Genomic DNA, 26,233 nt, shown 5'->3' with positions numbered 1-26,233 from the left:
TTGACTCTGGGTATCCTGACATAAAAGTCGCACTTGGAAGGGAAAAAAATTCTTTCTAGGTTAAAACTGAAGCCCTGATCTTTCAAAGAAGAGAACTCACCAGGCCAGAAACATAAAGTAGTCGTCTTCATGTATCCAATTTCTCTTTATTCGAGGAAGAAGCATCAACAATAGAGAAGCCATTAATTAATCATCCTGTTGGTGTTAGTAGGCTGTCTTAGAAGTACTTGGAGAGAAATTACACATAGAAAGCATTCAGGATGTGCTGGTGCATATTGTTTGGGAAACTGAGACCAAAATGAGCCAGATAGTATGAACACAATGATTCAGGCACTCTTCTCTGGTACATGTCTGAAACTTCCAGCAATTAAGGTGTGGCAGTCTTGAAAGGTACTACTGAGAGAATCATGAAATGCAGAAAACATCATCTCTTGTGTACACAGAGCAGCACTAGGAGACATATTGGAAGATACAAAACTGTTTGTGCGAATGTCATTGTTTGTAGAAAATTTTGCCACATTACAGAGCCTCACAAATTCATGAGACAGCACTTGAGAAAAACGTAAGCCTGGAAAGATTATACGTCATGTTCAAGATCACATAAGGAAGATAAACTTAGACACCATACTGAAACCTTGATTTCCTAATTTCAAGTGTTTATCCTATAGCTATATTTTAAAGATAATTCTTTATAGAAAGAGAAAAATGTTTCATTTCCAAAATTGCATATTATAGCTGTGTGGTATTAATTTTAGTTCATTCATTTGTAAAAATGAGAAATAACAATTCTGTAGGACTATGGTGAAAATCAAATACAGAACTTATAGCAAATCACCAACAACTGTTGTTGAAGTCATGCTAGTGTTCAAAAATTTATTGTTTATTCCAACAAATACTTAGGAAAAGTATCGGACAGGCACACTGTTAGGTTTTGAAGTGATTATGTTAAACACTACATATGTAGATTCTTTCCTTATAAATCATAAGCAACTAATTGTTATGAAGAAAATAAAATGGATTTCAGATGTAGAGAATAACTTATGGGTCATACATACATACACTAACATACTGAGGTTAAAAGGACTAAAACTAATGATGGTATATCATAGATATGGGCATGAGTATGGATCAGTGTGTATCTGAACCATTATGGTTTGGATAAATGGAATGGAAATGAAGATAAGGAAGAATTAGGATGAGTGCGATTTACTGATGTATTGAGCATTAGCTTGAGGAAGATTTAACAATAGTAGATTTCTGGCTTTAGCAATTGGATAGATTCTTGAGATAGCTATGAATTTTCCAAAATGGGGACCTTCAAGAAGTCACTGGATTTGATTCTGGAATCAAGTGAATGGAAATGAAATAGAAAGAACTTTGAACAACATTAGCGTCTGAACGGATCTGAAGCCAGGGAGATAAGATCTCTTGGGAATGGAGAGAACCTAGAGTATGAAAAAGGGTAGAGCCATAGGCCTGGAGGACTTGAATGCTTACCAGGAAAAAGCAAGGAATTAGCAAAGGAGACAGAAAAAGCATTGATGAAATAAGAGAAAAAAACCGGAGGCATATCATTATGTTAGCCAAGGGAAGATGGTTTCTAGAAGCAGTCCATTGTGTCTAATGATCCTGAAAAATTATAACACATATAATAGTGAAATGATGCTTGAATCTTATGTTTATTTTCTTCTGGCCAGCACGGCTGACTAGCTTCTTTTATTGTGGTCCCCATTTTGTCTATTTGGCTAGTGGTTAAAAAGCAAGAATAGAGTGAACGAGAGCAATTGTGTGATATGAGTCATAGCTTCTAGTCCTACATACAAGAATGATTTATTTTACTGTATATTTATTTTTAGTGGTAAAGACACATAACATAAATTTAGTCTCATAACATTTGTTAAGTATATGTTATACATACAGTTGTTAACTACATTCACATTTCTATATACAGATCTCAAAAACTGTTACTTTTTTGATAGAAACACTATTCCAGTGGAACAATAATTCGGAGGAAGTGGCTGGAGCACATTGGGGAGACCGGGCTGCGGCGGTGGTGTTAGAGACGATGTCCTTGGAAGTGACTAGGGTGGCAGCAGGCATGGTACTGGCAGAGCTGAATGTGTCAGATCGAGAGGGAGATGATGCCACAGGAGATGGAACCAAGGAGAAACCGTTTAAAACAGGTCTAAAGGCTTTGATGACAGTAGGAAAAGAACCATTTCCTACCATTTACGTAGATTCACAAAAAGAAAATGAGAGGTGGGACATTATTTCTAAATCACAAATGAAGAACATTAAAAAACTGTGGCATAGGGAACAAATGAAGACTGAATCCCAGGAGAAGAGAGAGGCAGAAGATAGTTTGCGAAGAGAAAAGAACCTGGAAGAAGCCAAGAAGATATCCATCAAAAAGGATCCAAGTCTGCCAGAGCCAAAGTGTGTGAAGATTGGTGCATTAGAAGGCTATAGAGGCTGAAGAGTAAAGGTGTTTGGCTGGGTCCATAGGCTTCGTAGACAAGGAAAGAATTTAATGTTCCTGGTGTTGCGAGATGGTACAGGTTATCTTCAGTGTGTCTTATCAGATGATTTGTGTCTGTGTTACAATGGAGTAGTCTTGTCCACTGAGAGTAGTGTTGCAGTTTATGGAACATTGAATCTTATCCCAAAGGGCAAGCAGTCTCCTGGGGGCCATGAGCTGAGCTGTGACTTCTGGGAGCTCATAGGCTTGGCCCCTGCTGGAGGAGCTGATAACCTGATCAACGAGGAGTCTGACGTTGACGTCCAGCTCAACAACAGGCACATGATGATCCGGGGAGAAAACATGTCCAAAATACTGAGAGCACGTTCTGTGATTACCGCCTGCTTCCGCGAGCACTTCTTTGACAGGGCTACTATGAAGTGACTTCTCCAACACTGGTGCAGACGCAGGTGGAAGGTGGCTCCACACTCTTCAAGCTGGACTACTTTGGGGAAAAGGCATTTCTGACTCAGTCCTCTCAGTTGTACCTGGAGACCGGCCTTCCCTCGCTGGGAGACGTGTTTTGTATTGCGCAGTCATACAGGGCAGAACAGGCCAGAACACGAAGGCACCTGGCTGAGTACACTCACATGGAAGCAGAGTGCCCTTTCCTGACCTTTGAGGACCTCCTGAACCGATTGGAAGACTTGGTTTGTGACATGGAAGATAGAGTCTTGAAGTCGCCAGCAGGAAGCATGTCTGACCTCAATCCGAACTTCAAGCCGCCCAAACGACCTTTCAAAAGGATGAACTACACAGATGCTATGGCGTGGCTGAAAGAACACGATGTAAAAAAAGATGGGACTTTCTATGAGTTTGGAGAGGATATCCCGGAAGCTCCTGAGAGACTGATGACAGACACCATTAATGAACTAATCTTGCTGTGTCGACTTCCTGTGGAGATCAAGTCCTTCTATATGCAGCGATGTCTTGAGGACCCCCGTCTTACTGAATCAGTGGACGTGTTGATGCCCAATGTTGGTGAGATCGTGGGAGGCTCCATGCGTATCTGGGACAGTGAAGAAATCCTGGCAGGTTATAAAAGGGAAGGCATTGATCCCACTCCCTACTACTGGTACACAGATCAGAGAAAATACGGTACATGCCCTCATGGACGATATGGCCTGGGCTTGGAACGATTCCTGAGTGCTTGTACCCTCGGTTTGTCCAGCGCTGCAAGCCATAATTGGTTTCTCTCAAGTGTGCATGAAAGAATACGATTCATGAAAAGAACAGATTGCCTCTTTAAAAGAAAAAAATGACAAAGGCCAAAATTTTCTCTTCATTGTTCTCTTAGAGTGTATCTGTCTCTGTCTTATCTTTTTGTTCCCTCTTTGATAAAAGGAGTGTACATTACTGGAACATCAAGTAATGTTGATATCATTATAAGAGAAATTATATGTTACAGAATTTGGAAATATGTGGCAGAGAACTCAGAAGTACATTTCAGCATTTTATCCAGTTATATGATATAATCATTGTGTTTAACATACTACACATTATTAAATGTCATACATAATTAAATAGTTGTCAGTTATGGTCTGAATCAATCAGGTAACTTAATCTTTCTGACCCTTTAAGTGTAACTATGTTTCTTTTAGTTTTTATCATTTTATTGTATCAAGTTAAAATAAACATCTTGAGTAATTGGCAAATATGGCATAACAGTTTGCTAGTATTAGAACAACTCAACAGTGCACATAACTGGTTTCTAATGAATACAGTCTTTTTAAATCAGTTACTAATCCAGTTTCAATTTTTGTAGCTCTGTTTAATACTGCAGCCTACAAATTGATTCAGCAGAACTTGTAGAAGCAAAATTTCCTTAAACTTTGGCATAAGCATAATTTGGTGAGGAGGCCTATTGTGATGATCCTCAGAGTCTCTCAGCATTCCTTTAAGGTAAAGAGGCAGACTGACCTTTCCTCCTTCTGGTGAGGTGTAATTAAAAATAATTAACATCCAAATGTATTTGCAGGTTGAATCTTAATGACTTGTGGATGGCTGCGTGCATCATTTTCATCACCTTAGGTGTGACCTATGCTACCTAATAAACTCATCACAGGCTTATTGAGTGTGAGTGTCTTCAGCACAAATATGGTTAATTTCCCCCCCAAATGCATGCTGTGTATTCTCCATGGGCTGTATCCCCAGCAATCAATAAATGAACACAGTGATACTCTCAAAAAAAAAAAAAAACAATAATTTGATTCCCCCCTCCTTTCAGTCTCTGTCATCTTCCATTCTGTAATCTTGAATCACATATTACATTTATTTTTAATTACTGAGAGACATCCATGTTTCCATGTAGCTGCACCATTTTAGCCTTGTCTAAAGTACATAAGAGCTCCAATTTATTCACATCCTCACCAACACTTGTTGCATTCTGAATTTTTTGCATGTCTTTTTGTTCATTAGTAAGAACCACTCTAAAACGTGTGAAGTAGTATCTCACTATGGTTTGAGCCATATTTCCATGATGATTGGAGATGTTGAACATCTTTTCCTATAGTTGATGGCCGTTTGTGTGTCTTTTTTTTTGATGAAGTCTTCTCGAGTCGTTTGGCCAATGTTTTAGTCAGGTTTGGTTATTGAGTTGTAGAAGTTCTTTTATACCGCAAATATTCTTTCCCAATCTGTGAGATGCATTTTTACGTGGTCGATTGTTTCTTAGGATGAGCAAAAATGCTTAAGTATGATGTATTCATACTTTCTGCTTTGTTTTTGTTACCTGCACTTCTGGTGCCATAGCCAAGTCTTTGCATATATTTTTACCCTAATGATATTTCACTAATTTTAGTTTTAAATATATTGAAAACAGTCTCTGAAGTCATAAACTGGTTGGTTGGTGTGCTTTTAATCTCTATTGAAGCACCACAATGGTATGCACTATAGTGTTTGCGGGCAGTGTGGGATTTCAGAATTTCCTAGCCATAAAACCAAGCCTATGTGACCTGCTGTTGGATACCATATGGCTTGCTTAATTAATGACTATTCTGTGATAACACCAATAACGACATGTGTTCTATAATTCAGTGACTTTAATGACCAACATGACTTTACTGAGATCAAAGGATCAAGAACTTATTAAAATTGAAACCATGAAAAAATGAATATTTAAAAGAAGAAATCAAAATTAATGTCACTTGCAGATGATAGCATTGCTGTCCTCAGCAAACTCAAAGAATAAACTGAAAAGCCACTAGAGCATCTCAGTGTGGTGACTGTGTCCAGAACCAATATACAGAAATAAATATTTTTCATAGATAAGAGAGACCAAACAATTATATAAATAAAAGAAGCTTTCCATTTACAACATGAATAAAGTAGGATACATAATACCTATCCATAAAATGGGAGGTAAATTTGGAACAGGTGACAGAGTAACTTGGTTAAGGAAATTAACTTAAGAATGCACAGGTAATGTATAAATAAAGCCATAAAAGTTGGCTTGGGAATGAAGAAACAGAGAACATGGAGAAGCAGAGAAAAGTTAGAAGTATAATTTGCTTTTGAATAGGAAGCTATACCATAGCAATTATGCCAATTCTTCATAATTAAACTATAAACTTCATGTGCTAGCATTTGAAATTTAAACAATTCGAAAACTTGACAAAATGAGAGTAAGATTTATGTGGAAAATTACACAGTATACATTATCCAGGAGTATTCTGAAAAAGTAGTTATTGGGCATATCATTCTTATCAAATATTAAAATTTATTGCAAAGCTGCAGTAATTAAGGCAGTATGCTACTAGCTATTGAGTAGACTGACAGATTGGTACACCTGAAGAAGGTAGAGATATAGAATTTTCTTTAAATATAGAAGTATTAAAAATAGTAGCTGAGATTTTACATTCAGTTAAATCGATAGAGGCTCAAGGAAGACTGAACTAAAATGGAACGTCTTGCATGGCTAATAGCCCAAAACTCAATTAAGGCAACACTTCATATTAGAAAATTTCTTAAGCACCATAAAAGCATTCATAGTCCCTCCTCTCTTGCCTTTTGGGCTAGCATCTATTTTTATCTATGTGTTATATATATATATTTTGCATAGTTGTGTGATAATTTTAAAAGATGAATAAATATGTTCAGAATATTATTTCATGAACACTTTGCTGTTTTTCTATGTAACTTTAATAATACACAAGAATTTTGCATTGTTCTGTAATGAACACTCCGTGACTTATTTTAAAACTCAATTTTGTATATTTAAGTTTTGTCAGATTTTCATTTTATAAATAGCATAAAGCTGTTTGATCCTCCCTTATAATTATTTTCTTGTAATACATTGTGAAGCTACATTTCTAGAGAAAATCTTTTAGTAAATATAAATTGCCTTTTGAATGAATTGCATTAATGAACATTGTGATAAATAACTCTCAGTGCTAAATTGGTTTTCATAATGTATTTTCCCACTTCCATGGTACTGATAACTTGATTATATTGTAATCTGTGTTGCACAACTTGATGGTGCTGTTGAAATATTTTCATGTGTTTCATATGTTCACATGCATAGTTTTGTTTTTAAATAGTTAAATATTTTTCCTTGCCCATATACACATTCATTTTACTATTTACCAGAAAACAAGTTAAGTACAAATATTTTTTCACAATAAAATGAATATTCTCTCCATGTTCTGTTAGAAAATTTTCTTATAACTAATGATAGTGTCACTTGATATTAATTTTATTTCAACCTAAATAACTTTCTGTGAAATGAAAATGAAAAATGTAGGTTTCAAATATACATACAAAGGCAGATGTTTTAAGATCAAATTTAAAAGAAAGTGCTCTATAGGATATAACTGCGTGCATATTTAAGTGTATAAGGTAGATAACCATATTACTGAGTTGTGTTGGATCATTGAACAGAACTGTTTGCAGTCTCACTGTTTGAATGCCCACTTTGTATGCTTTAATTTTGTAACGTGAACAACTATTTCTAAGATGACAATATGTAATCTATCAACTAGTGATTTCCTACTGTTTATTTTTTCTGAAATTCTGTATAACTTGTATCATTTTCCTGTTTTTTTCTTTTTCTCCTTAAATAAAAATTTTAAAAAAGATCAAATTTAAAAAGCAAAACTAAATTATCTCTGCTTAATGAAAACATAGGAGGCAAATTAGGAAGAAGAGAGAGTAGCTTGGTTTTTTAGGATTAGCCTTGATAGTTCATACTTACAACTAAAAGATATCTTGGAAGAAAAAGCAAGAAAATTGGTTGCTGTCTAGAAAAGGGTGAATGAACAGCACTGATTGGAGGAAAAACAGAAAGTTTTGTCATTGGAAACATTAATGAGTGTTCAAAAATGGACCCAACATAATGCATCAGATAATTTGTAGTGTACACTTTAAGAAGACAAATCTTATCATATGAAAATTATTCAAGAATAGAAAAACTGTAGAAGGCTTTCCTAATTCACTTCATAAATCTCATTCAATTTCCATACTGCTTTGGTTTGTGTCTAGATATTCCCCTAAAAGCCTTAAGCAGTCATAGGGTTTTTTGAAGTGTCTGAATCTAGAGTGTGTGATTTGTAGTGCAATGTTGGGAATAAGAATACTCGGATTAGGGGTGGGTTATTGCTGGATGGGTCTACTGATTGGATTGGTACCACCTTCATCCCAACAATTTGGGTACAATATAAGGCTTTTCTCACACTCAGTTGTTGCTTTTACTGTCATTCATCACCATGAACTGCAGCCAATTTGCCATGTGTCACCCTGCCTTGGAGCCAGTCAGTTATGGGCTGAAACCTCCACAAAATGTAAGCTAAATAAACCTTTTATCTCTTAACTTGTATGTGATAGGTACTTTGTTTCAGCAACAAGATAAGTAACTAAGACACATATAAAAACATATGAAGATGAGAAAGTAATATCACTAAATTTCACCAAAGAAACAAATTTTCAAAAGCCTCATATAGACAATAGTGCAGAAAATTGTCATCCAACTTCAAATGATAACCCTGAAGGACAGAGTAATATAAGATTTCCTGGAGAAGGATATTAAGCTACAACTCATAAGGATTCTTTTTTTTTCCAGAGGGTAAGATACATAACAAGACATAACAAAACAGATAAGGAAACAATTTTAAGAAACACAGATTTCAAAGCAAGTCTACTGGAGATCTTCACTATATTATTGTCTCTAGTTTTCTTCCCAATAGTTGTCCCCATATTCACACCCATTGAATACATACTGAATATTATAGAACTAATCAATCGTAACAGGATGATAAAGGCTTTTTAGGTCTTCAAGACCTGAAATTGGGGGAGTCAATAATGACTGCCATAATGTCTCTTATTCTGTTCGAAGTAGCAGTCCTTATCTTTACGTATGCTGAAATTGAACATAAGAGACTGGACTAGTATCACTCTGAACAGTGAATAATAGTATTGCTATATTTTATATCATAATGCACAGAATTAGCACTTGGTTTCTTAGTGTCTCTTCTTCTTCAGAGTATCTGTTCATTGCATTGTGCATTACATAATCTGTCCCTGTAAACTGCTTAGAAATTCTCCCCATGTGTGACTCTCTACGTGTATATCTATCCTTCCTGCATTAGAGAAAAAAGCAGATCAAAACAAGACAACAAAATAAATTCGTAGAAAAATATGAAATGAAAAAGACATATAGAACCATAATATTAGGTGATCTATAGTAGTTACCACGCTTTCTCTTGTTATTTTCAATAGAATTGACCATGTCATCAGACATAATATAATTGAACATAGCATTACATAGCTATTTTAATAAAAACACAACTTTGGAGACACTGTAGGACTTCAAAAGCAGTTAATAATCAAACTGGAATGGGTATCTTATTACATCCTTTCATCTTCAGAGTAGTTGACTCTACCCGTAGACTTGATACTATCAAGTATACCATATTCGAATAAAATTAGTACAGGCAAAACAGCGGTCTAACAAACCAGCTACAAATAAGATCAGTCATAGTAAGACAATGTAAGTAATACAGGGTTTCAGTTTCAGTTAATAGGAAGTTAAGTATAGTTACCGTGGTATAGCCTGCTAGTTTGGGAATAGCTGTCTGTGCCCTCAAATGTAGTATGAGTAGACAGACGAACAAAATAAAATCAAACCAAATGGAGCAATAAGGCTACTGTGGCTTTTAAATCCTGATACACTATTAACAATGTCCTCTGCCTTCCTTTTTTATGCAATTCCTCACCTTTCCCTTTCTCAGGATTCTTTGTATATTTTGGGTTCCACTAGCTCCTTTAGTTTTTAGATTGAGGTTTAACCTGGTATCTATCTGAGTGTTGCTGAACCTTTTTATCCCTTAGCTTGATCTTGAGCTGTATTCCTTTACTTACTAAAGCCTCAAGGTCTTCCTTTCTTCTGGTTGTGTAGTTCTCTACCGCACAAAAGTGTCATGACTTTCCAACCTATCTGCAGCTGCTGGACGAGTTGTCCCTATTTCTCACTGGTTCCCTGTCACATAGAACATCGTTTTCTCATCTTTGACTGTCAGTTTATTAACCCTCTTTCAGGTTGAGTATATTTTCTATTCAGAGCATCTTGATGGATCCTGCCTCCTATTCTACTCTGCCTGTATTTCTTTTTGTTAGTGTATCAAGGCTATCTATATTAGAGATTATAGCCCACATTCTCTGCCTCATCTTTATTCTATTTTTCTGTTATTATTTGTCCACTCTTCTCCTTCATTCCACTGTCTGCCCCATTTATTGAGGCCTCTCTGCCACTTTTGCTGGAATCCTGGTATTTTTTTCTCTCTCTCTCTAGAATGTCCTTCAGTATTTTTGTAGAGTTGGATTGGTGGCCATGAATTCCCACAGTTCTTCCTTGTCTTGGAAACATCTTATTTTGCCATTAATTTTGAAAGAGAGTTTTGCAGGGTCCGTCAATCTGGATTGGAGGTTATTTTCTTTCAAGGCTTGGACTATTCCCCCCTAAGCTCTTCTCAATTTGATAGTTTGTGTTGATAAGTCTGTCATTATTTTGATGATTTTTCATTTGTAGGTGATCTGCTTCTTTTCTCTGAGTGCTTTTAATATTCTGTTCTTGTGGATTTCTGGAATCTTGATCATTATGTCTGTGTGTAGGTCTGTTTTGATTGTAGTTGGTTGGAGTTCAGTATGCATCATTTATTTGGACATCATTTCTTTTTCCTATGCTTGGGAAGTTTTAATTATTTCTGTGAATAGCCTTTGTAATTCATTTGTGGTTACTCCTGCTTCTTCGCTCATGTTTTTATTATCATTAATTTGTAGATTCTCTTGTCATTTTCTACCCTTTGAATTATTTCCTGGTTCCTTGTTATTTTTAATAGGTCTTTTCTTTCATGGTCACACATTGTAAATCTCTCTTCAAGTTTCAAAAGGCTAACTTTAGTTTCTGTCAAGGCATTTTGCCAGCTTTCAATGGAGTTTTAATTTCCTGGTAATCTCTTTGGATCTGTGTCATGTGTTCTAGATTTTGTTTATATTCTTCACCAAAGGTTTCTCTTCCTTTTCTGGGTTCCTCCATTCTTCCATCTGTGTCTTCTTGAGAGAGACTTAGAATTTCTTTTATGAATCTTTTTATATCTTGCCTCATTTAGATTAAAATTTCAGTTTTAAGTTCTTCTATGTTTTCACAAAGGTATTTCTTTATGTATGTTGACGTTGTGGCCAATATTGCATGATTACTGCACTGGTTCTCTTCTGTATTTACTTCTCCTGGGCTTAATTTCCCAGATTCAGTGGCTGGAGGTTTTTTTTTTTTTAATTTTTTTCTCTTGTCATGTTTTGGTTTCTTTCAGACAGGTGTGTGGGGAGGTCTCAGGCCCTTTCTTCATTTCTTAAGGTTTTTCTGAAGCGTGCTGGCTGGGGGCTTGCTGCCTTCTCCAGTTTAGTGTTATCTGAGGTGCACACAGGGATAATGTGGGCTAGCCCCTCTCCTCTGAGCCAGTCAACTGGCAAGTGCCTTCAGCACCTTAGCCTTTGCTTTTCAGATGTCACAGGGTTGGGACATTTTCATTCCTGGCTATTGGGTCCCAACCAGGGGCATGACTCAGACCAAGCTGATCCCACCAGTCCTCTCTGGGCCAGGGGTGGCTGACTGATGCCACCACAAGATGTCTTCCAGCTGGCCACACCCGCCGTGGGACCAAATTTCCAGCACTCACCCAGAATTAATGCAGCTCTCCACCTTGGCTTCATTCCACACTGTGCCACATCCTCCCGACAAGGGCCTAGGACTTACCAACTCCCATTATTGATGGCCGTGGCTTCAGTGGAACCTTGAATAGTCTGAATCCACGATGCTCCCAGCACAGCACGGGACAGGTCTTAGTGAGTGCTTCCGGCTCCAGCCCTCCACCCATGTTTTTCCTTCCTCTTCATATTTTTTCTTTTTTTCCTTCAATTTCCTCCTGGGGTCATAGGTATCCCTCTCCACCTGTCTGGCTCTTTCCATCTTGTCAAATTTCAGCATCTGAGCTCTTTTTCCCAGAGAGGCTCTCTATCCAGCTACCTAGCAAGCCACCATCTTCTTGTCCACTTTCATAAGGATTCTTATTTAAATGAAACAAATATTATCCCATGCTGTATTTTGTTGGAAAATGTGTAGAAATAGATTATTTGAGAGACAAAATAATTGCTAAATATCTTCTAGTAAAAAATGATGAAATTTAATATAATGTAGTGGTCAACTATGGAAATAGGAAAGAATATAGAATACAGGGTCCAAGGCAACACTAAAATTAGTGATAGTGAAGGCATCTGGAAGTTACTCTCTGAATCTTTCTTTTTCTTCAGGAAAAAATAAAGTAGAAGAGGGCAAGGGGATACGCTGATAATATGTTATGAATTCAAGCTAGTGTCAGTTGTTGTGGTAGGTGTGCATGGATGTACATGACGGTTGTCTGAAAAAAATGAGTTAGACAATAGGGGAAAAGAGGACCAAGAGAATTGAAAGCATATGCAAGTGGGTTACTATGTTGATGGATCATAATTTTAAGGTTATTAATGAGGAAAATTGAGAACATGAGGAACTTAAGAACACAAAATCATGATACATCAATGCATTGGAGGTCTGACTAGCACAAAAGATGGTTGGATATTAATAGCAGAGGAAATATACTGGAAAGGAAGGAGCTATTGCTGATAGACTAAGATTTATGAAGTGAAAGTTATGGGAGAGGGGATCAAATGGCAAATGTCTAGGATAGGACTATACAAATTTAGAGGGTGAGGTATGGTGTAAGACAAGAGCCTCTAAATGAGAAGAAAGGTTAAGAAATTTTGAATCTTGGGCATTGAAAGGATCAGCCTAGGGAAAATGAAAATTTCAAGAATTGTGAAAGGAGTAGGACCAGAGTGAGTGACAGGAAACCAGAAGATGAAAAATTTGAGGAGGGAGAAGAAACGATCCAAAGGTAGATACACAAGAGGAGGGATAATGGATGGCAAAGACTGAAAAGGGTGAGAGTCAAAAACAGGATTCATTAGAGAGCAGAGGGGGAGCCTGGTCTTCTACTTGCAGGCCTTGTGGTATGAGTGAGGGATGGGGGGGGAGAGAAAACACCCATATCCAAGAAGGCGACAGGGGAAGCAATGTCCTTAGAGGACAGCAGAGCTTTAAATAGAGCAAAAAAAGTGAAGGGAGCTTTCAGAAAACAGGTCGAGGGTATATGACATTTTTGTGGATAACTTGCCATGAATTGTAGAGAACAAGGGAATGATTCAGCCAGCATGGGAGAAAAGGGCAAAAAATGAGATGTACAGAGTCATTTGGAAAACAGCACTTAGGACACGAGGCCTGTCTATTCTGAGAGACCTAATGCAACAATGTAATATTGAGAAAATAAGCTCCCTATCCACACAGAACAAGTTCAGTAAATCTCTTTAGTCGTTGAAAAATCATAGTTCTAGAGATAGCATTAGTTGTCAGTGCAGAAACCATGTGGAGGAACAGTTCTCAAAGTTCTCATTGAAGAATTTCAATGTATTTTTTAAAACACCATATAGTATTGCAGCAAAAATGGTAGTACTTTAAATCATTGAAGTGTTTATTATTTGAGATGTTTTATGTAAAACATATTTGAGTTGGAACTGATCTAGACACAGTTGCCAGCTTTACCACACACCACAATATGACCAATATGACCTGACTCAAGACATTTAAACTTCTCTAAACTTTAGCTTACTTAACTGTATAATGGACATAATAGGGATATCCACCACTAAATATTTAAGCAAGAAAGTACATATAAACTACTGGATCCAGTTATTGACATAGGTGCTGGGTTAATCTAAGCAATAATTGTCACTGTAGGGTAAATTTATAGCAAAATTGAATAGTAAGTAAAAAACTAGGTTACAAGGCTGAGATGCAGCTGTGCACTTAGCATGTGATTCTTAGGGAAGTTCTTAAAGCTTGGCTATACAGAGCAACTCAAAACAATATAATCACTATCACTTACTACTTATTTGCTTACTTTCAAATTATTCCTTGGCAACTGGCCTCATATATATACTGTCCTCACAACAAAATAAAGATACTAACAATCTCTTTTTGTCTGTTTCTTCCCCTCCATAGTGCTAACCAATCTTAGTACTTATTCTGTTTTTTTCCCTTAAATTTCTTGTAAAATGTAATTTAAGTTGCCTGATTTTTTTTTCTGTCTGTGAAATAAGAGTAAAACCTTCCTATTGCATCACTCAAAATGATATGGGGAGCATTAATGAAATAAAGTTTAGATTCAGCTTCCATGGTAATTAAGTCTAAGAAATGTCAGAGTCTATTAAGTTACTCAGAAGAAATAAAATAGAAATAGAAAATTTAATATCACAGTATTGCTATGCTGACTTTATAATCAGAAAAATTATGTTCTTTCCTTAAAGGACAGTCTACATGTATAAATTCACTAAATATTAATCAGAATTCAACAAACCACAGAACATTTGAGTAAGATGAAGCACTGCAGTCAACTGATACAACTCTAGTATGCTGACATGGAAACCAGAATCTTAGGAACAGAAGCGACCCTTTAAGTTCATACTGCATTTAGTGATTGTCACACTGCATTTAGTGATTGTCACACTGCATTATGGCATTGTGAACCAAGACAAAATATGCTTCGTTAGTATATCCAGAGGAAGTACCACGATTCCTAAAGAAAGTTCTCTGAGTTAGCTTAGTTCTTCAGAAATACTATTCTGCCAAGGATTCCAATGTGTAAGACAGGAAAACAGCCCTGGCTTCCCATCTTCCACTACCCCAAAGAATCTCAGAAGAACAAAAGCTGTATTTAACAAACCTCAGGGTAATGAAAAACATTGTGATCATTTTAAGCACATAATCTGGACCAGAGAAAATTAGAGTTACCTAGAAAAGACTGAAACAAAACTTATCACAAAGAATCTCAATATTCTCAGTCAAGAAAATTACATAATATTTGGAAACTTTTGTTTCTTCAGTGATCTGAGACTTTGCATAAAAGTGAAAGACTAATGGATCTATTAATCTTCATTACTCTAATAGTCCTCAAAATCCTATTAGAGTAATGAAGACAGAAACGATTTCATCTTCCTCATATGATTATGGGCACTGCTGATCAGGGAAGCTATATCAGAGCTTCTCCAAACAGTGCTCTCTTATTTCCAACTCTAAAATATAGGGAATATTCTGAAAGTAGAAGTGATAATTTTGAAATTGAGACTGCTTGAAAGTTGCAGCATTATTGTATATCTCTGAAAGTATTCAAAATACAAACCAGAACAGGTAACAGGTATTAGACAAAGAGAGCACATATTTTAGATGTACTTCCTTGGAAAATATTTAAAATATATTTAGAAACCTGGTGAGATTCTTTAAATTCAAACATGATTGCCTTGATAAATAATACATGTATTATCACAGAAATAGTTTATTCATTTCTGATTCATGAAGTTATTTCTCACAATTGCAATAAAGGAAGTTACACGTGTGCTAAATGTATTAACATGTACTCGGCTTAACAAATCTGATAATCTTACATGACATCTGAAAGATTCCCATTCCTGTCTCAGAGGCCTACACTGATCATCAATTTGTATTTGACATAGACTCAGAAGACAAATTACTCAGAATTCTACCGATTTACTATTATAAGCACTTAGCAGACATGTACATATAATTGCCTCCAAAACACAACCTTATGGAAACTAGATCACTCAGTGGAAAAAGGAGGAATCAGTTTTGTGGATCAATAATTAATATGGGATACATCACTATCCAAATCTTGTTGAAACATGAGTTGTGCTCCCCACTCTACCCCACAGGAATGCTTCTTTTCAAAGCTCCTACTTTTTCACTTGTTCCTTCAGACCCATAATAATTTGATTCCCAGGACCTTAAGAATGAATCTTACTTGTCTACTGACTAATAAAAGATTAAGAAGTAGAGGTTTTTAAGATCAGTTTTGCTTAACAACATCATATTAGGAACTTTAATAACCTCAGGTTTCAGAGTTTTTAATGCTCTTCACCAACCCCACCCTCCCCAAATTCCCAAACTAAAGAAATATGTAGCAGTATCTGAAGTGCACTGATAATTTCCCTATTGTTTTACAATTTTGCTACCATCAGTGCTGAATGAGTGATAATATCTGAATGGTCCCAGAGAAAGACCAGGACACACATCTAGCTAGAACAGATAGATATGGAAGAAAGCTAAATCTTTCTCCAAAAGTAACAGCTGGGAGTGGATTTGGGGATCATCTAGTTTCGGTTAATATTGGAAGAATTAGGGAAGCCCATGTATGATAATACGTCTCCTTTATCTCTAGAATGCCAATTCCAGGCCAGACAAGTGGGACAATGACCTGGGGCACAAAATTTTAAAAGACCATCAAAAAAGCTCAGTTATCAAGATAAATGATATTTTAATGCAGTATTTTAAATGGTCTAAATTAATGGAAAGATATCTATGATGGTTGAAATTTTAAATAAATTCTACACTAACATGATTCACTTGTTTCTTTCTAATCTAGCTAGCCTGTGAAATGCCGACAGCCACATCTGGTCCTGGAACAATGCCATCAAGTTCTAGGCCCATTGAAATCCAGAAAAAGAATATGCTTACATTCAGGAGAAAGGCTATGAGACTCCTTCGAGGCTAACTCAATTTGAGATTGAGTAAACTGTACCCTGAGCTGATGAGGAAAATAACTTGTCTGCATTTCAAATTCAACTCCATGAAACCTCACTGTGGTTACCCCAATATAAATAAAAAGATGAGAGCAAAGTTCCTCAAAGCATTTCTGGGGGTACAGAAGGGTCTATGAATAATTGGATAAAATGGATAGAAGATGATAGCTCTTTGTCTTCTGTGTAATTCTTAGTTGAAACTACAGACCCCAAACCAAGTACTTTTAGTTTTCTAACAGTCACATTTCGGGCATCAAGAAACTTCAGGATATAGGTGGAAATTGGAAAATTTACAATTTTTCCTGAAGTGCTCATTGAAATACTAAAACAGTGATGGCAAAGCTATAGCATGCATGCTGCAGTGGTCTGTCAGTATCATGGAAAGTTCTGAAAGATTTGCCGCCATGGTATTAAACTTAATGAATGAATGAGTGCATGAATGGTGGAATGGGTGGAAAGTACTCTCTGTATTAGAGTAGAACATTTCTGTACATTTTCAAGGACACAAAAAGACATGTTGGAGTCTGAGGAATGAGGTAGATTTTGTGGAGTTGATAAGGAAAGACAGTAGAAAGAAGGGGGAATAGAAATGATCAAAATGCAATATGCACATGCTCCAATTCCCCAGCATGACTATAATTGTTGTGTACTGAAAACACGTACTAATATAAAAACCAATCTTGGCCTGTGAATTCAATGTTCAAAAAGTCATATAAAAAAGTATGATAAAAAAAAAATGTTAAAGGGGTTGGGGATATAGCTCAGTGGTACAGTGCCTGCCTGGCAAGCATGAGGTTTTGAATTTGATTCCTGATGCTAAACAGAAAGAAAGAAAGAAAGAAAGAAAGAAAGAAAGAAAGAAAAAAAGAAAGAAAGAAAGAAAGAAAATGTTAAAAATACATACATTAAACAAAATTCATGCCAATACATGGCGTAAAATACAGATTAAAATAGAAAATAAATATTGTAAATGATATGGGTTCCAACAAATACAAATTTTAATGGTGATGATATGCTATGTTAAATTTTAAAAAGCAAACAACCATGGCAAAGAATGAAATGATCACCCAGCATTGCTGGGGGAGTGTAAATTAACACGAAATATATAAATTTATGGAAAAATATTGGTATAAGGCAATTTTAAAGTTGTCTCAAGCATTACAATATATAAATTATATTTAAGGATTGTATCAAATAAAAATAATCAGAAAGATATATATTAATAAATAAGAATGTTCCTCCTAGAACAATTGTGTAAATTTTTAAAACAAAAATGTAAACATTCAGCTGTAAGGCAATGGGATTAAATAAATAAACACTCATAGATTCACACCAAGTATAGGCCTTTAAAATTGGAGAAACATGGGGAAATACCGATTACCTAATATAAATAAGAATAAAGCAAAATAAAAATATACTTCTAATTTATTATAAAATACTAAAAAATGACAATCAGAGGGTTTAACTTAGTTATATCTTAATTATATAAATATATATTTCTTTTTAAACTGTGATACTGTGATCTTATGCAGTTTTCATAGTAAAAAATGTATCTTTGAAAGGGAGATGAAAAGGATGATAAAGGCCCCTGATTGATAAATACACTGCATTTGGAGAAATGGCACCATCCTTTCAGAGTATTTCTTCTTAACTGCCACTTTCACATGTCTGTAGAAGACAGGTCAAGGGTTCTATGAGGGCTGCAGCTTTTGGATAGTGCATTATGAGATATCACTAGTATAAGAGGTAGCCATGAGCTCATTCCTAATGAGATCCTTTTATATGAAGTGCACCATAATAACCAAATGCTGTGCAATGCATAGCAGGGCTGTAGGATATCAGGAAACCCATGAGGTCACAGACAGGAGAGGTGGGTAAATCTATAAAGGCAAGAAGGCCAAATTCAAGACAGGACAAATATCTATCCTTACTAGGATTCCCAAATAAAGAGGGCTAACATAGATGCCATAGTTCAAAGGTACCCTCCAAAGTTCCAGTGTTGGAGACTTGATTTTCCAGGCAATGGTATGGAGAGCTGGCATCTCTAAGAAGAGATTAGTTCTTAAAGGCTCTGTTCTTATGTCATTCTTGCAGAAGTTTTACTACTGTGACTATCAGTTTGCAATAAAAGTGAGTTCAAACCTCGCTTGCTCTTTCTCATCACATAATGCCTTATACAGCATAGCTCTTTAATTTTGTATGTCCAAGTCTCCAGAACTGTGATCAAAAACACTGTGTACTGTTTATAACTTATGCAGTGTGTGGTATTCTGTTAAAGCAGCACAGAATGGAAGCAGTCAATCCACTTCACGGCCAGTTGCTTTCCTTGAGGAATGATGTAATAATGAGAATTTAGGATTGTTCAGGGTTACTTACAAAGTAGAGACACCAAGCCTGTATGGCAGTTATTGCCTATAATCCAAGCTTCTCAGGAGACTGAGTCCAGAGCATTACAAATGTGATGCCAGCTTGAGCAAACTAGCAGTATTTTGCAACCAATATATGAAATGAAAAGGACTGCGGTGTACCTCATTGCAGAACATGTGCCTAGAATCTTCCAGGTCCTTGGAGAAAGACAGAGAGGAGAAGAGAGGTGAAGAGAGGAGAAGAGATGAGGAGAGAGACAGAAAGAGAGAGAGAGAACTAGGTTAGTAGAAATCTATGCTGACAGGCTCACATGCCAACTCCATCTATGCCACTATGTCCACTCATTACTGTGCCCATTTTACTACTTCTGGAGCACTGATGACAAAGGCTGAGTAATGTCAACTGAATAAGGCATTGCACTGACTTTGAAGTGCTTCTCTGAAGTGAATAGTCTCCTGTGAACAAAATGTTTTAACATTCCATATGACTCCCATATGTTTTTCCACATGCCTTTTTATTAGACTTTCAGTCTTTGAACCTTGGCTTTTTAGGTCATATATGGGAAGGCCAGGATATTAATGACTGTCTATAAATCTGAATCTTCTCCCCCTACGTCTGTCTTAGTTAATTTTCTCTCATTGATGAGACAAAATGCTTGAAACCCAAAGTTAAAAGAGGTAAGCTTTTTTAGCTCACATTTTGTGGAGGTTTCAGTCCATAATTGGCTGTCTCCCAGCAGGGTTGTGTGGCAGAAGGGGCAGCCATTCATGGTGGCAGAAGACAGCAAAAGCAGAAAACAAGGAGGAGAGATACAAGCCTCCTTCTTTCCCTTTTATCTTACTCAGGCTGGTGAGATTAGGGAATTGTTAATGCAATCAGGGTACTGATCCAGCAGTTACCCACTCATAATACCAGAAACTTTAATCCCAGCATTGAACCATAAATCCATCACAAACTCTAGATTCAGCTACTTCTGAAAAAGTCCAGTTTCCATGATCACATGAGGATTTGTGGTAAAATCCAGAAACAAACCATAACATTCCACCACTGTCCCCAAAGACTCATATACATCTGTTTACACAAAAGGCATTTACTCCATCTGAGTTGCCCAAGTTCTAACAGTTTCATACTTGCTGAAAAATCCAAGTCCCAATCCTCATCTGAGGTTTAAGGCAAACTTCACTGTGAGCCCCCTGTACAGATGAAAAGAACATCAAATACTTCCAATATTCAATGGCACAAGACAGACATTTCCATTTCAAAAGGTACAAACAGGGGATAAAAAGGAATGGGACCAAAGCAAGTCTAAAATGCAGTAGGAAACCAGTAAGCCCTGTAGTTCCATGTGTAACATTCCCAGGTAATCTGTGGCAAAATATAAACTCCGAAAGGATTTGTATGGCTCTGCCCCTATGTCACTTCCTATGGTATCAGCTCCCATAGCTTCTCTTTGGGGCCTGATTTTCTTCCTTCTTGCAGCTTTCTTTAGATAATCCATATTCCTGGCTTCTTCAAACTTCTGGGGCCTCTACTGAACCTTTAGCTTTATAATTACAGCTTCACACATTTCCTTTCAGGAGTATACTGCCTGGCCTCCCAGACCTTCTGAAATCTGAGTGAAAGCCTCCCTAATGCCACAACTCTTGAATTCTGCATGCACCTAATACCAGTGCCATGTGGATGATGCCAAGGTCTGCTGTCAGGTGGAGTAGTAGCCAGGCTTTCATACCTCTTGGCTGTAGTGGTCAAGTGGATCTCTGGGCATTCTCAATTCAATTCTGAGGCAAAAATTCTCTATGCTGCCACCATTCTGGAACATGGTGCCCTGGCAAAGTAAACTATCACTTTCGCAATATTGACACTGAAATGAGTGGAGTCCTGCTGTTTCTTGTGGTGCCTTCAGGTCATTTGTTTTATTCTCCTCTTTCTTCTCAGCAATGAAGATCTCCCCAGCTCTATCTTTGTCATCTCCAGCTTATTGGAGCTTTCTATCTGACCAAATTCAAAACATTTTGAATAATTTCTCTGTCCTATTTGCTCCTGATTCTCAGCATAAAATATGGCAAAAAACCTCCAACAACAGCCAGCCACACCCTCAACATTATACTGCCTTGAAATTGCTTCTGCCAGATTAATTAGTGTGCTGTCCTTAATCTCAGTTTCAGGCAAAGTCTCTGGACATAAGCAAAAATGCCTAAAACTTTCTTCCACATCATTATACACATTGTCTGGAGTCCCAACATCCAACGCAGTCCTCCTTCTGATCGGAAAGCTCCTGAGCCTGATCTTTACCAGCAACATTTCTACCAGCCTTCTAGTCTTCTCAGCTTTGAACAGAATCTCCAATCAATACAGCCTAAAGTACCCACTTTACTTTTCCTGTTGCATCTCTGAACCTTTCCAGACTTTTTCTACAAGCCATTCCCAAAATCTCCTGAATCATACAATCAGGTATAATCACAACAATGTCTCCATTTCTCTGGTAACAATTTCTGTCTTGATTACTTTTATTATTGCTGAGACAAAATATTCAACACACAAAGCTAAAGGAGGAATGGTTTATTTAGCTCCAAGTCTGTAGAGTTTGATGTCCATTAATGGCTGGCTGAAAGGAAAGGGTGGCACACTGCAAAGGGGCAACAGTTCATGGTGGCAAAAGACAATAAAAGTAATGAGAAAGAGAGAGAGACAAAGACAGAGACACAGAGTTTCTGTACTTTATATTGTATGCAGGCAATCTGCCCTAGGGTAGGTGTAGCATGCACAGCATTAATCCCAGCACTGAACCATGAATCAAACACAAAGTCTAGATTCGGCTACCTCTGAAAAAGCCTACCCCCATGATCGCATTAGGATTTGGGGGGAACATCCAGACACAAAACTTAACAAGGACCTACTACTCTGTACACAAAGTATAAAATCAAGTACATTTCTTGCAGTTCCTGTCATTTAGATTTTTCTCCTTTGTGTTACAAGGCCTTGTATTGATGTAGCCCACTGACTTACACATAAATCCAACTAAAGGGTTTTCATCTTGTTTCACTTCATTGAATAGAAGCCCCCTCATATCAATGAGTAAAAGTCAAGCAAGGGACACTGATGTGACTCTTTTGAATAACAGGAATTCAGGCTCCAAACTTCTGCATTGTTTATGTTCCTTGATCATGCTTTGGTTCAATTCAGTTATAATTTCCACTTTATACCAAACTTCTAGTATTCATGTCTCACTGTATAACTTATTGGGCCTAAGATAATTCAAATGGAACAATTTTGGATATATATTTATTTGGTGACCAGTGATAAGTGTTCTGTCTCTACTAGGCCCCAGTAATACTCCAAGAGTTATTTTTTAGAAAATATGCATTTCCTTCTATGAATGGTACAGCTTTAACCCTGAATCCCAAGGACTTATTTTGTGACTATTCCACTGAAACACTATTTTCTTTACTTATACTGATTTTTTCTAATAACACAGGGCTTATTTAATTACATGGACTAAGTGACAGGGATAATTGCTTTATGGTGTAGACCTGCTCCTATACCTTTTACTTGTTTGGCCCCCACTCAACCCCAATAGACTCTCATGGCAGTGGTTGTACCGGATAGAACAATATTTTCAGGTGTGGAATTTTAGGACTAGCATTCAAAGATTGCTACCAGGTGTTGTGTTTCCTTTTTTTTTAACACAGAGCATAATAATTTGTTTTCATAAAGTCTCATACACATGGATGTGTCAAACTCATATTTATTCTTTAGAATATTTCTATTGATGGATTATTGAATTTTCTTTTAGTATTTGGGCTTGAACACACAACCTTGCACTTACCAAGCATGTACTCATACCACTTAGCTAAATCATCAGCCCTGGATTATTAATTTTAAAGTTATGAGTTTCATTATATTAAACTATGAATGATTAATAGAAAAACATCACAAAAATAAAATATTGCATTTTTAATATTTATTGTTTATTAAAAAGTATCAAAATTTTCAACATTCAAATGGCTTTATGTGTACAAAATCTAAAAAGAAACAAAAGAAATGCATTCATATATAAACTACAATGAAAATACCAATAGAGTTCTATAAAAATTAATCTTTGTTTCATTTAGCTCACTTAAGGCAGTCTTTGTACATGCAAACAGTATGTTTCATACAGAAATATTGCTTATACATACAGCACATGTGTTTTGCTTTCCTAGTCTTTTTGTAGGACATACTTGATAACTTGATGGTCTTGCTATTTTTTTAGGAGGTTCTTGTGGTATCATGCAAAGTGTAGCTAATAGTAACATAAAATATCAAGTAGTTTCACACTTTTGCACATGGCCCACACTTTGCTTTGGTTGTACCAAGTGGGTAAACACAAAAAGTGATCCCTGTATCCCTCAGGTATTAGTTCTGAGACACACAAATGGCTACTATTAAGCTAAAGTAAAACTTTACAATAGGGAAGTAAGGAATGTGTTTGAGAAGCCCGGTGTTATGCTCTAAATAAGAATTCAAAATGCATGCAACAGTGTATCTTTTACTTTGGAAGATATATCCCAAAATGTCTCTAATGATTAGAAACCTTAAAAATATACTGAAACTGAAGGTCCCTGAAAGTTTACAAGGTTTATTTTCCACCCCCTGGAGTAATGTGTCTTGAGAACACCTCCAGTGACTTTTTTCAGTCCTTTCCACTTGGTATGAAGTTACTAGTGTAATACATAAGTAAGATGATCTGTGGGGTCCAAATTCTCTCAAGAGTATGTTATAATAAAAAGAAGATGAATTGATATACTCATGATACAGTGTTTATGTCTATCCTGTATGAGTGAAAATTATTCTGATTCTCTTTGCTATTTGGAATGGAATATGGAAGATAGATAAGCAACATAATACAGAGGCTCCCTGAGACAGACAACTCAGATGCCAGAATAAAACATCATAGGGAGGTCTGGACAGAGGGAGATGGATTCTCTTGACCCAGGAAGAAACTAAAGGGAAAAAACTGGTCAAACATGCACTCCCAGGGCTACCATTGGAGCAGCTAAGATTACTGGCCATGTTGCCCTCACCGCAATGCCTGAACTCGCATAGCCGTGATTCACCAAGCTGCCCAAACTCCTGCCGCTTCGACCCAGCTGAATGAACTCCCACCACTTATACTCGCTGGAACCACAGTCATGCTGAAGTCAGAGGCTGGAGAGCCCAACGGAGAATGGAGCCAGCAAGAGACCTGCATTACCTGCAGTGAGTGCTGGGATAAGACCCTCCCATGGGAAAGAGGCAAACAACTGGATGACATGTTGGAATTGGGCAGAATGGGTGGGAACAAGGAACACCGGTGACTTCAGTCAGTTGTTCCCTTCCCAGACAAGATTGGTGGGATATGCTTGGCCTGAGTCATACCTCTGGTGGGGACCCAATAAGTTGCCCCAAACCAATTCTTTATGCATGGTGCACACTAATGCAGTGAAAGGCCCCACAGGTTGACTGACCCAGAGAGGGGCCAGCATATGCCACCCCTGCTTGCACCTCAGTGACCAATAGCAAACTGGAGAGGGCAGAAAACCCTAGCCAGTGTGCTTCAGAATAACCATAACCAACAAGGAAATGGGCTGGGACCCCTTCTATACACCTGTTTGGAAGAAACCAAAAACATAACAAGAGAAAGAAACAAGAAAAAGTCCCCAGCCCCTAGCCCTGAAAACATTGATCCAGGAGAGGTAAATATAAAAGAGACTGATGGCAGCAAACATGCAATATCAGAAACGGCATCAGTAGACATAAAGAGATATCTTTGGGACTTCACAGACGAGCTCAAAAGTGAAATATTTAATCAAATAAAGCAAGATAGATGTAGATTAATAAAAGAAATGCTAAGCACCTCTCAAGAAGACACAGACAGAAGAATAGAGGAACACACTAAAAAGGAGACAAATGTTCAATGAAGAACATAAAGAAAAACTAGAATACATGAAGCAGGTTCAAAGAGATTACCAGTAAATAATAAACCCTACTGAAAGCTGGCAAAACTTCTGGAAAGAAACTAAGGGTAGAATATCAAAACTTGAAGACAGGTTTGCAATGTGTGATCATGAAAGGAAAAAAATCTCTTAAAAATAACAAGTAAACAGGCAGTAACAATACAAAGGCTAGAATATGACAAGAGGATCTCTAACTTAAGGATAAAGAATGTGAATGAAGAAGAAGGAGTAAAAATAAAGGAAATAGAAAGGCTATTCACAGAAATAATTAAGGAAATCTTCCCAAGCATAGGAAAAGGAAATGATATTCAGAAGTATGAGGCATAAAGAACTCCAGCCACCTACCACCAAAACAGGGCTACACCAAGACATATAATAAAGGGAGCAATAAAACCCAAAATGTGTAAATTTTGTTGCCCTAAAGGATACAACAGCAAGTGTGTTTAGGTGTGTTAAGTAGATGACCATATTAATATTTTTGATTGGATCATTGAACACAACTATTTGCTGTCTCACTATTTGAATGTTCACTTTGTATGCTTTGATCCTGTGACCTGAATCACTGTTTCAAAGCTGATAGTGTGTAATCTATTAATTGGTGATATGTTACTGTTTTTTTTTTTTTGTAGTTCTGTATTACTTGTACCCTTACACTGTTTTGTTTTGTTCTGTTTTTTCTGTTTTTCCTTTTAAATAAAAAAAGACATAAAATAAAGATCACAGAAATTTAATATAAGAATAGAATATTAAACGCCATAGGAGAAAAGAAACTGATCACCTATAAAGGAACACCCATTAAAATCACAGCAGACTTATCGACACAGATCATCAAATCAAGAAGAGCTTGGAGCAAAGTATTCCAAGCCCTGAAAGAAAATAACCTCTAGCACAGATTGATGTACCCTACAAAACTGTGTCTAGAAATTAATGGAGAAACAAGACACTTCCAAGACAAAGAGGAACTGGGGAAATTAACAACCACCAATCCAACCCTACAGAGAATAATGAAGGGCATTCTAGAGATAGAAAAAAGTACCAGGATTTCAGGAACAGTGGCAGAGAGGCCTCAATGAATGGAGCAGAAAGTGGAATGAAGAATAAAAGGAGGAAACTAATGACAGAAAAACAACACAACAGAAATGAGGCAGAGAAGGTTGGCTATAATCTCTACTATAGATGGCCTTGGTACACTAAAAAAAAG

General features: G+C 36.8%; 1 pseudogene; it reads left to right on the top strand.

Moving 5' to 3' along the window:
* Nucleotides 1-2,013: 2,013 nt before the first annotated feature.
* Nucleotides 2,014-24,393, top strand: LOC100735065 (asparagine--tRNA ligase, cytoplasmic-like; annotated as a pseudogene).
* The last annotated feature ends 1,840 nt before the right edge of the window (nucleotides 24,394-26,233 follow it).

Source organism: Cavia porcellus, unplaced genomic scaffold (assembly GCF_034190915.1).
Source record: "Cavia porcellus strain 051 isolate PalLab524CR breed Dunkin Hartley unplaced genomic scaffold, mCavPor4.1 scaffold_3, whole genome shotgun sequence".
NCBI lineage: Eukaryota > Metazoa > Chordata > Mammalia > Rodentia > Caviidae > Cavia > Cavia porcellus.
Note: the sequence above shows the minus strand (reverse complement) of the source record. Positions and strands in the feature narration are given on the sequence as shown.